This window comes from Hyperolius riggenbachi, chromosome 12 (genome assembly GCF_040937935.1).
Source record: "Hyperolius riggenbachi isolate aHypRig1 chromosome 12, aHypRig1.pri, whole genome shotgun sequence".
Lineage (NCBI taxonomy): Eukaryota > Metazoa > Chordata > Amphibia > Anura > Hyperoliidae > Hyperolius > Hyperolius riggenbachi.
In genome coordinates this window covers 212,680,046-212,691,267 of record NC_090657.1, presented here as the reverse complement: position 1 = coordinate 212,691,267, position 11,222 = coordinate 212,680,046, and the positions used below count along the sequence as shown (strand labels likewise).

Below are 11,222 nucleotides of genomic sequence, written 5' to 3'. Positions count from 1 at the left end.
TACACACATACATATGTATGCACACACACACACACACACACACACACAAAATACAAAGTACATACATACACACACTCATACACACACACACACACACACACACACACACACACACACACACACACACACACACACACACACACACACATACACACACTCATACACACACACACACACACACACACACACACACACACACACACACACACACACGTATGCATGTGTGAGTACATGTATGTAAGCATGTGTATGTATGTATGCATATATATGTGTGTGTGTATGTGTGTACGTGTATCTATGCACGTGTGTGTGTGTGTGTGTGTGTGTGTGTGTGTGTGTATTTATTTGTGTGTATTTGTGTGTGTGTGTGTGTGTGTACATACATATGTGTGTACGTGTATGTATGCATGTGTGTGCGTATGTATGTAAGTGTATATGTGTATGTGTATGTATGCATGTGTGTGTGTGTGTGTGTGTGTGTGTGTGTGTGTGTGTGTGTGTGTATGCAGGTGTGTGCATATGTATGTATGCGAGTGTGTGTGTGTATATATATATATTGTGTGTGTACATGTATGCATGTGTGTGCGTGTGCACATATGTATGTAAGTGTGTGGGTATGTATGTATGTATGTTGCGTGTGTATGTGTATGTATGCATGTGCACATGTATGTATATGTGTATGTATGTGTAAGTGTATGTATGCATGTAAGTGCGTATGTATGCATTTGAGTGCATATATATGTATATGTGTGTATGTATGCATGTGTGTGCATATGTATGCATGTATGTATGTGTGTGTACGTGTATCTATGCATGTGTGTGTGCATGTATGTATGTGAGTTTGTGTGTGAATGTATGTGACTGTGTGTGTATGTATATATGTAAGTGTGTGTGTATGTGCAGTATGTATGTATGTATGTATGTATGTATGTGCACATGTATGTATGTATGTGCGTATGTATGCATGTGAGTGTGATTGTGTATGCATGCATGCATGTTTGTATGTATGTATGTATGTATGTATGTATGTATGTATGCATGTATGTCTGTAAATGTATGTGTGTAAATGTATGTATGCATGTGTATGTGTGCGTATGTATGTATGTAAGTATGTATGTGTATTTGTGTGTATGCATGTATGTATGGATGTACATATGTATTTATGTATGTGAGTGAGTGTGTATGTATGCGAGTGAGTGAGTGTATGTATGTATGTATGTATGTATGTATGTAGTGTGTGTACGTGTATGTATGTATGTATGAATATGTGTGTATGTATGTATATATGTGAGTATGTATGTATGCGTGTGTACATGTATGTATGCATTTGTGTGTAGGTATGTATGCATATATGTGTGTGCAGATGTGCGTGTGAGTACATTACAAACATCAAAACAGACACGGCACTCAGGAGCTGTATGCAGCAACAAGCTGTATTGGAGCAAGCGATGACACTACATGTTTTGGGCGGAGCCCTTCATCAGGTGTACCGCCCATCATCAACCCGAGTATTAAATACCCTACACCCAGGAAGTGACACCATAAGTGAATAATTCAAAAAGTATATACAACCAATCAGGGAACTACACGTACATGTCTACCCTGACAAATCTGAATAAACATGAGTGTATACTAGTATCAAAAATTCACTAATAAATACAACCACAAAATATTGCCAAAAATTATGAGTCAATGGCTTATCTAACAGAAGCATCAAGTCTGTTATTCCTCTGTGGAGTCCCCCCTGTAACAAATTCACAAAAAACAAGCAAAATTATTATTCTCATTCAGGCCTCGTTTCCACTAGTGCGTTGCAGAATCGCCAACAATTCACCGCAGGCGAAATCGCATGCGGGTGCAATTCCGCATGCGTTTTTTGCCGCAATTTCGCATAGGTTAGGGTAATGCCATTTTAACCATGTCCTTGCCTGTGTGAAGTAACATGGGTACCTATGCGAAATCGCATGCAAATTTGCGGCAAAAACCGCATGGGGAAAACACATGCAATTTCCCTATTAACTACATTGTGTGCGATTCGCCTGCATTCCTCACGCAGGCGAATTCTGAGGGCTCTGCCGTGCAGAAAAATCCTGCACAGAAAAATGCACAGCAAAACTGACATGTGGAAACAGTCCCATCCACTTGTATTGACTGTGCGAATCCGCATGCGGGCAACGCATGCAGATTCGCGATAGTGAAACCGGGCCCTCAGGCCCTTAGGAGAGATACAATTAAATCTCCATATCCATTTGGCTTCACGTTGTAAAAGCAACTTATCCCTATTACCACCCCTCGAGGGGCGGAATAGCATCAATAATAAACCATCTCAGTTGGGACACTGCATGCCCAGCCTGCACGAAATGCCTAGCCACAGGAGTATCATAATTCGCTTTTCCAGCGGCAAGATTGGTGATAGCCTGTTTGTGCTGTTGAATCCTGCACTTCGCCATGCGCCTGGTCTTCCCAAGGTAGACCAGGCCACATGGACACTTCAGGCCATACACCACAAACGTCGTGTAACAGAAGTAACGATTTGTGATAAACATTTTTTTACCCATTCGAGGATGTGAAATATAATTGCCCTTTATAATTGAACTGCAACAATTGCAGGCAAGGCAAGGAAACGTACCACGCCGCATCGGGCTGCTACATCTCGCGTCACTTTCCGTATATCAGAGTTACACACGGCATCACCAATCGATTTACCCTTTTTATATGCAAACAGTGGTGGTTGTTCAAACAACCTCCCATACTCCTTGTCAAATTGTACAATAGACCAATGTTTGCGAATTATGCCCCTGATCTGATCTGACTGATGGCAAAAAGTAGAAACAAACGGAATACGATCATTTGATCGTCTACTGGTTTTCCTACTAACCTGTCTAATTAACCTGTCTCTATCCAAATGTCTAACCTCCAGACTGATTTTACCCAAAGAATCGGCATCATAGCCTCTTGCCTTAAATTTTTCAATCAGGGTGTTAAAGGGAAGGTTCAGGGACTATCTGAAAAAAATAAAAATCCCCATCCACTTACCTGGGGCTTCCTCCAGCCCGTGGCAGGCAGGAGGTGCCCTCGGCGCCGCTCCGCAGGCTCCCGGTGGTCTCCGGTGGCGCGCCCGACCTGGCCAGGCCGGCGGCCAGGTCGGGCTCTTCTGCGCTCCAAGGCCCGGCACTTCTGCGTCCCACGCCGGCGCTCTGACGTCATCGGACGTCCTCCGGGCTGTACTGCGCAGGCGCAGTAGTTCTGCGCCTGCGCAGTACAGCCCGGAGGACGTCCGATGACGTCAGAGCGCCGGCATGGGACGCAGAAGTGCCGGGCCTTGGAGCGCAGAAGAGCCCGACCTGGCCGCCGGCCTGGCCAGGTCGGGCGCGCCACCGGAGACCACCGGGAGCCTGCGGAGCGGCGCCGAGGGCACCTCCTGCCTGCCACGGGCTGGAGGAAGCCCCAGGTAAGTGGATGGGGATTTTTATTTTTTTCAGATAGTCCCTGAACCTTCCCTTTAAAAGCTTTATCATAATCAGCTAAGGACGAGCAGATCCGTTTGGCTCTTAAAAATTGGCCTTTAGGGATCCCCCTCTTAACACAGTTAGCATGGAAATTGTCCGTCCTCAGAAGATTATTCCGTTCAGTTGGCTTTGAAAATAATTTTGTGAGCAAAGACCTCCCTTCACGGCAAATAGAAACATCCAGATAATTCACAGCAGTTTTAGAAATTTCTGCAGTAAATTTAATTGTCGAGTGACAAGCATTGGCCGCATCAACCATAGATCTGAACCTTTCAGGTGAACCCTGCCACAAAATTAAAATGTCGTAGACAAAACAATAATACGCGAGAATATCTCGAGCGTATTCTGCATTGTCGACAAACAACGATTTTTCAAGGCTGGCCATAAACAAATTGGCCACTGAGGGTCCAACCGGGGAACCCATACTGGTGCCTTGTAACTGAAAATAAAACTCCTCATCAAATCTAAAGTAGTTACAGCCAAGAACCATCTCAAGACAATCCAATAGGTAATACACCATACGATTGGAAATGTTGGTTTCAAGTAAGCTGGATTCAATGCATTGCATACATTCCTGATGAGGGATCGAAGTAAATAAATTCTGGACATCAAGAGTACATAAATACAGGTTGTCAGATACTGGACCTAAGTCAGACAGACGGATGAGCAAATCGTTAGTGTCTTTTAAACAAGTGACCACATCTTGGACCAACGGTTGCAAGAAAGTATCGACATATTTAGCAATCGGGTGCAGGACCGACCCTACACCCGACACAATCGGTCGTCCAGGGGGGGGTCAATAAACTCTTATGCACTTTTGGCAATAAGTACAGGATGGGTGTCTGAGGGTGTTCCGTAGTTAGAAAATCCGCCAACTTACTATCAAACTGGCAATCCTCAATTCCTTGTCGTATCAGCATGTCCACTTTTGCGTTAATCTCCCAGGTCGGGTCATAATTAATAGGGCGATAGTGACCAGGTACAGTCAATTGCCGCATCGCCTCTGCAATGTACATCGCCTTGTCCTGGATCACTACAGCACCCCCTTTATCGGCCTTAGATATGAAAATACTCATATTCGTTTGAAGCGATTTTAAAGCGTTTCTCTCCTGCCCAGACACATTCCTAAACCTAGGTTCCCGAGACCAAATTTTGCTAACTTCATGTAACACAATATTTTCAAACATGCTCAGGGAATCGTTCTGAAGGTCAGGTATCCAGGTACTCTTTTTATAAAGAAGCCCCTTCTCCACCATTGGGGAATCCTTAAACCACATCTTCAGTTTCAATGACCTTACAAATTTAAAAAATTCAGTCTCCCAATCAAATTGATCCACGGAATAAATTGGCACAAAACCCAAACCCTTCTCAAGGACTTTACGTTCAGCCACAGTCACAGCATAAGAGGAGATATTAATAATACTTTCTCTTACCTCCCAATTTGTGTCCTGGACGGATAGCTATCCCGTTCGATCGGGGCACGGGGGTTCCGCCAAATTACTGGCTGACTGCCTGCGGCGCCTCCCCCTCCCCTGCCGCCAGTGTCCAGATCGTTGCCAGCCTGCTGAAAAAACGGCTGATGCCTTGGGTCCAGTGGGGGTCGAGTGCCTGCTCCTTCCCCCATAGAATCTTCTGACGCTGCCGCCGAGCTCTCTCCCACTCCAGCCGGAGGATGTGGACCTCCATGCGGCTTTTGCTGGCGCGGTCTTCTGTGCGGGCGACGTTGAGCGGGTCTCCGTGGACCTGAATGCTGGGGCCCAAAAGGTAGTTCCGGGTGCAACGGATTTCCGGACCCAGGCGGATGACGTCGTTCCTCCCGACGTTCTAGGTGCCATGTGTAGACGCGACCCAGGCGGTAATCTTCGGCGTCTCTGCGTACCTTGGGTGCTTCAGAACGGTGATCTCTCTACGAATCTCCTGCAGGCTTTTATTATGGACAGTATTCAGGTTAGTGTAATCCAGGGGCGGCAGGACAGATACGAGCTCTGTTTGAAGATTATGAATGTCCGCCTGTAATTCCACGATATGTACTTGTAAACGTTCAATGGTTAAGACCATAATATCCAAGCTCCCTTTATTCAAAATCTCAAAAAATCGCAACTGGAACACACTGTCATGCACAAGTAATGTTGATCGTAACCCAATACGGTAACCTCTTGGGATACGGCGAGCCTTTACATAATCCACCAGGAAGGCTTGGTGAAGAGAATACTTCAGCTCACGCTGGCGTAATTCAAATAGTCTCGTTTTTTTTGCTATGGTATTAGCCTCTGGGTCCTCCACCAGAGGTTGGCAAGTCACTTGACTCAAAATCTGAGCAATATCTTCATCACGGTAAGTGAAAGTTAAAGCCAAAGAAGCCACAGGTAGTTCCTGGGTATTACTGTTGATATACATGCTCCAACTTCCAGTGGAAAGAGGTATGGTGATTTGGGACAAAAGCAAAACAGGACCTCCTTCCTCTGGGAACAAACGATATTACAATCGTCCAGCCGGTGCTCAGGGTCTAGCAGGTACACCACCCCTGCACATCCATAGACAAACATCAAAAAAGACACAGCACTCAGGAGCTGTATGCAGCAACAAGCTGTATTGGAGCAAGCGATGACACTACATGTTTCAGGCGGAGCCCTTCATCAGGTGTACCGCCCACCATCAACCCGAGCATTAAATACCCCACACCCAGGAAGTGACACCATAAGTGAATGTGTGTGTGTACATGTTTGTGTGTGTGTACATGTGTGTATGTGTGGGTGTACGTGTGTGGGGGTGTACGTGTGTGTGTGTGTGGGTGTACGTGTGTGTGTACGTGTGTGTGTGTGTGTGTGTATGTATATATGTGTGTATGTATGCATGTGTGTGTGTGTATATGCACGTGAGTGTGTGTATGTATGTGTGTGTGTATGTATGCATGTGTGTGCATATGTATTTGTGTGTACGTATATGTATGCATGTGTGTGTGTGCATGTATGTACGTGTGTATGTATGCATGTATTTGTGTGTGTATGTATGAATGTATACATGCGAGTGTTTGTACATGTATCTATGCATGTGTGTATGTATGTATATATGTATGTGTGTGTATGTGTATGTATGCATGTGTGTGCGTATGTATGCATGTGTGTGCGTATGTATGCATGTGTGTGTGTATGTATGCATGTGTGTGCATGTGTGTGCGCATGTATGTATGAGTGTGTGTATGCATGTATTTGTGTGTATGCATGTGTGTGCGTACATACGTATGTATGTGTGTACGTATGCATGTGAGTGCATATGTATGTGTATGTGTACATATGCATGTGTGTGTATGTATACAATGAAGTGTATGCTAAAGCAGTCACTCTCCCAGGACTCACTGACTGGTCCGCCGGTGCTCAATCCTTCAGTGGGTCACCACTTCCACTAAGACAGAATCCAAATGCGAGTAGAAGGAGGCCCTCAAAAGGCGTATAAACGTAGTTTATTCCACAAGTTGCTAACACAACATGTTTCGGGGTTTCCTCCTTTCTCAAGTGTGCACTGTGTTGTGTTAGCTGCTTGTGGAATAAACTAGGTTTATACGCCTTTTGAGTGCCTCCTTCTACTCGCATTTGTGTGTGTATATGTGTGTATGTGTGTGTATATGTATGTATGTATGAGTGTGTGAGTATGTGTGTATGTTGTGTGTGCATGTATGTATGTGCACATGTATGTATATATATGTGTGTATGTATGTATACATGTGTGTGTGTGTGTGTATGTATGTGTAAGTGTATGTATGCATGTACGTGCATATCTATGCATGTGAGTGTGTGTATATATGTATGCATGTGTGTGCATATGTATGTATGTATGTATGTATGTATGTATGTGTGTGTACGTGTATCTATGTATTTGTGTGTGTGCATGTATGTATGTATGTATGTGAGTTTGTGTGTGAATATATGTGACTGTGTGTGTATGTATATATGTGAGTGTATGTACAGTATGTATGTGTACGTATGCATGTAAGTGCGTATGTATGCATGTGACTGTGATTGTATATGTATGCATGTATGTTTGTATGTATGTATGTGTGTAAATGTGAGTATGCATGTGTATTTGTGTGTATGTGTATGGATGTATGTGTATGCGTAAGCATGTGTGTGTGTGCATATGTATGCGTGTGTGTGTATGTATATACGTACGTACGTATGGATGTATATATGCATGTGAGTGTGTGTGTGTGTGTGTGTGTATGTTGTGTGTGTACGTGTATGTCTGTATGTATGTATGTATGTATGAATGAATATGTGTGTGTGTATGAATGTGTGTATGTATGTATATATGTGAGTGTGTGTATGTATGTGTGTGCACATGTATGCATGCATGTGTGATTAGGTATGTATGCATATATGGGTGTGCAGATGTATGTATGTATGTGTGCGTGCGTGTGTGTATGTATATATGTGTATGTGTGTGTATATATATATATATATATATATATATATATATATATATATATATATATATATATATATATATATATATATATATATATATATATATATGTATATATATATATATATGTATATATATATATATATATATATATATATATATATATATATATATATATATATATATATATATATATATATATATATATGTGTGTGTGTGTGTGTGTGTGTGTGTGTGTGTGTGTGTGTGTGTGTGTGTGTGTGTGTGTGTGTGTGTGTATATATATGTGAGTGTGAGTGTGTGTGTATGTACATGTGTAGGTATGTATGCATGTGTGTGCATATGTTTATATGTATATATGTGAGGTGTGTATGCATGTGTGTGTGTGTGTGCATGTATATATGTCAGTGTGTGTATATATGTGAGTGTGTATGTATGTATGTATACATGTAAGTGTGTATGTATGCATGTGAGTGTGTGTATGTATGTGTGTATGTATGCATGTAGTGTGCGTATGTATTTGTGTGTACGTGTATGTATGCATGTGTGTGCGTATGCATGTGTGTGCATATGCATGTATGTGTGTACATGTATGTATGCATGCATGTGTGTTGGTATGTATTTATGTGTACGTGTATGTATGCATGTGTGTGCATATGCATGTATGTGAGTTTGTGTGTGCGTAAGTATGTGTGTATGTATGTATGCATGTGTTTGCGAGGGGAAGTATATGTGTGTTTGTGTATATGTATGTGTGTGTACATGTATGTATGCATGAGTGTGCGTATGTATGTATGAGTGTATGCATGTGTGTGCGTACATATGTATGTATGTGTGTACGTGTATGTATGCACGTGTGTGTGTATGCATGTAAGTGTGTATGTGTACGATTGCATGTGTGTGTGTGTGTGTATGCATATATGTGTGTGTGTGTGTGTGTATGCATATATGTGTGTGTGTGTATGCATATATGTGTGTGTGTGTGTGTGTGTGTGTGTGTGTGTGTGTGTGTGTGTGTGTGTGTGTGTGTGTGTGTGTGTGTGTGTGTGTGTGTGTGTGTGTGTGTGCGTGCATGCATATACAGGATCTTCTCAAAAAATTAGCATATTGTGATAAAGTTCATTATTTTCTGTAATGTACTGATAAACATTAGACCTTTATATATTTTAGATTCAAATACACACAACTGAAGTAGTTCAAGCCTTTTATTGTTTTAATATTGATGATTTTGGCATACAGCTCATGAAAACCCCAAATTCCTATCTCAAAAAATTAGCATATTTCATCCGACCAATAAAAGAAAAGTGTTTTTAAAACAAAAAAAGTCAACCTTCAAATAATTATGCTCAGTTATGCACTCAATACTTGGTCGGGAATCCTTTTGCAGAAATGCCGGCAGATTCGGAAGACGGACGGGCACCACAACACAGGACAGGTAATGTATAAATGCACACATACATACACATTTATACCCTGGGGAAACAGCGGTGGGGGTTTCTTTGCATTCATTGCTTATCCCGATATTGCTCACCATTTCCGTCACACACCCAATCGACCACGACGGCCAGACATCTTGCAGCATATCTGATCGCCATGCTCGGCCTGGCATTGGTCACATCATCGATCGGGCATGCACTTGGCGGCACCGATTTTCATCTGATTCGATAATTAAGGTATCAAATCGAATGGTCGATCGATCCTTTCCTGGAACTCCTATAGGTAAGATCCTGTATGCTGCGTTGTGTTTGCAAACTGTGTGACCTTTCATTTACAGGATACTTACATCATTTCACATCTGTGTTGACATACTTTACAAGATTACACAAGTAATAAAAAAGTGGTATCGGCAAAGTACACTATCTACACCTCAATAAATATTTGTGTTGAACTCTATTAAAAGCAGGTAAAACTACATATTAAAGGTATTGACATTTGATTAACCCTTTAGCAGCCAAACAAAGTAAAATTTTATTTGGCTTCAGGGCTGAATTTTTCCTGCCGCTGGGAAAGTGTGCCTTCCCCAGCATGGCAGGCTCGGCAGGGTATGTGGCGGCAGGGTATGCAGAGTGGGGTGGCAGCAGGGAACTCTCATACATACCTGTCCGGATGACTGAATTGTCGTCGTCTTCCTCCACCGCAGTGATGACATACTCCGGTCATGTCTTCTCGGTTCCGATCACATGATATGACATAATTGGGATCCAGGCGACAGTGTCAGCATTACAGTGCCACCCGGTGGTGGAAGAGGGGTGATGGAAGAGTCTCCGTCATATCATGTGATCGGGACCCAGAAGACCTGTCGGAAGTTTAGAGCCACGGATGGAGGAAGAGAAGAAGCTGTCCGGAACAGGGAACTATAACCGCTCCCTGCCACCTGCTCGTTTGCCAAACTTTTGTTCGAAGCTACTAATGTGTTAAAAAAAAGGTCATTAACTACAGTTTTAACATAGCTCCCAACTGTGACTTTTTCAGAAGAGTAGTCCCTCTGTGGGAACTCAATCCCTCTTCCAGGACCGATGTACAGATCTGTGTAAAAATGTATGGATTTTTTTGTTAGAAATAACGTTTAGAGAGTCTGTTAAACATATTTTCATCATTTAAAGCGGAACTGTGGATAAGTTTCAAAACACACTGTTTCACTTACCGGATTAATTTTGCCTGGTGGCCCCATAGTTACCAGAACCGTCCCTGGTTGGTGTAGTAGACTTGCATCGGAGCATCGAGCCAACTTCCATAAATGTAATTCTGCACGGTCACGGCGAAGCCACTGGAGCCAATCTACGATAAAGATTCATTATGGTACCAGCAAAATGGCCATCGTATCATCGCAACCAGAATGGCGGGATTCTCATGCCAACAATGGTAACCGGACACCCAAACATACATACATACAAAGTTACATTGTTTGTGTGGCTGGAAAAAGTCAAGTTCATCCAGAAAGTAAAGAAGAACATAAAGAATAGTATAATAATAATAATTTATAGTTGAAAATATCATGCGTAAGACTCACATTTAACACAAATAGGATTATACATGCACGTTCTCCCAGTGTTTGTGTGGGTTTCCTCCGGGCACTCTGGTTTCCCCATGGATCCCAAAAACAAACCGGTAAGTTCCTTGGCCCTAGACTACGATACATACACAACACAATACATACATAGACATATGACTATGGTAGGTATTAGATTGTGAGCCCCTTTGGGGGACTGTTAAGTGACAAGACAATATAATGTGTACAGCGCTGCAGAAGATGTTGGCGCTATATAGATACATAATATGATAGGACATTATACT

The 11,222-nt window shown here is 42.6% G+C and overlaps 1 long non-coding RNA gene across 2 annotated transcripts in view; it reads right to left on the bottom strand.

The window, feature by feature from the left end:
- LOC137541819 (uncharacterized) overlaps positions 1-11,222 on the bottom strand; it is a 743,120-nt gene that overhangs the window by 117,413 nt on the left and 614,485 nt on the right. For both annotated transcript variants that reach the window (XR_011025281.1, XR_011025283.1), the window contains exon 6: positions 10,573-10,706. This is a non-coding gene — a long non-coding RNA (uncharacterized lncRNA). The remainder of the gene's footprint in view (positions 1-10,572; positions 10,707-11,222) is intronic.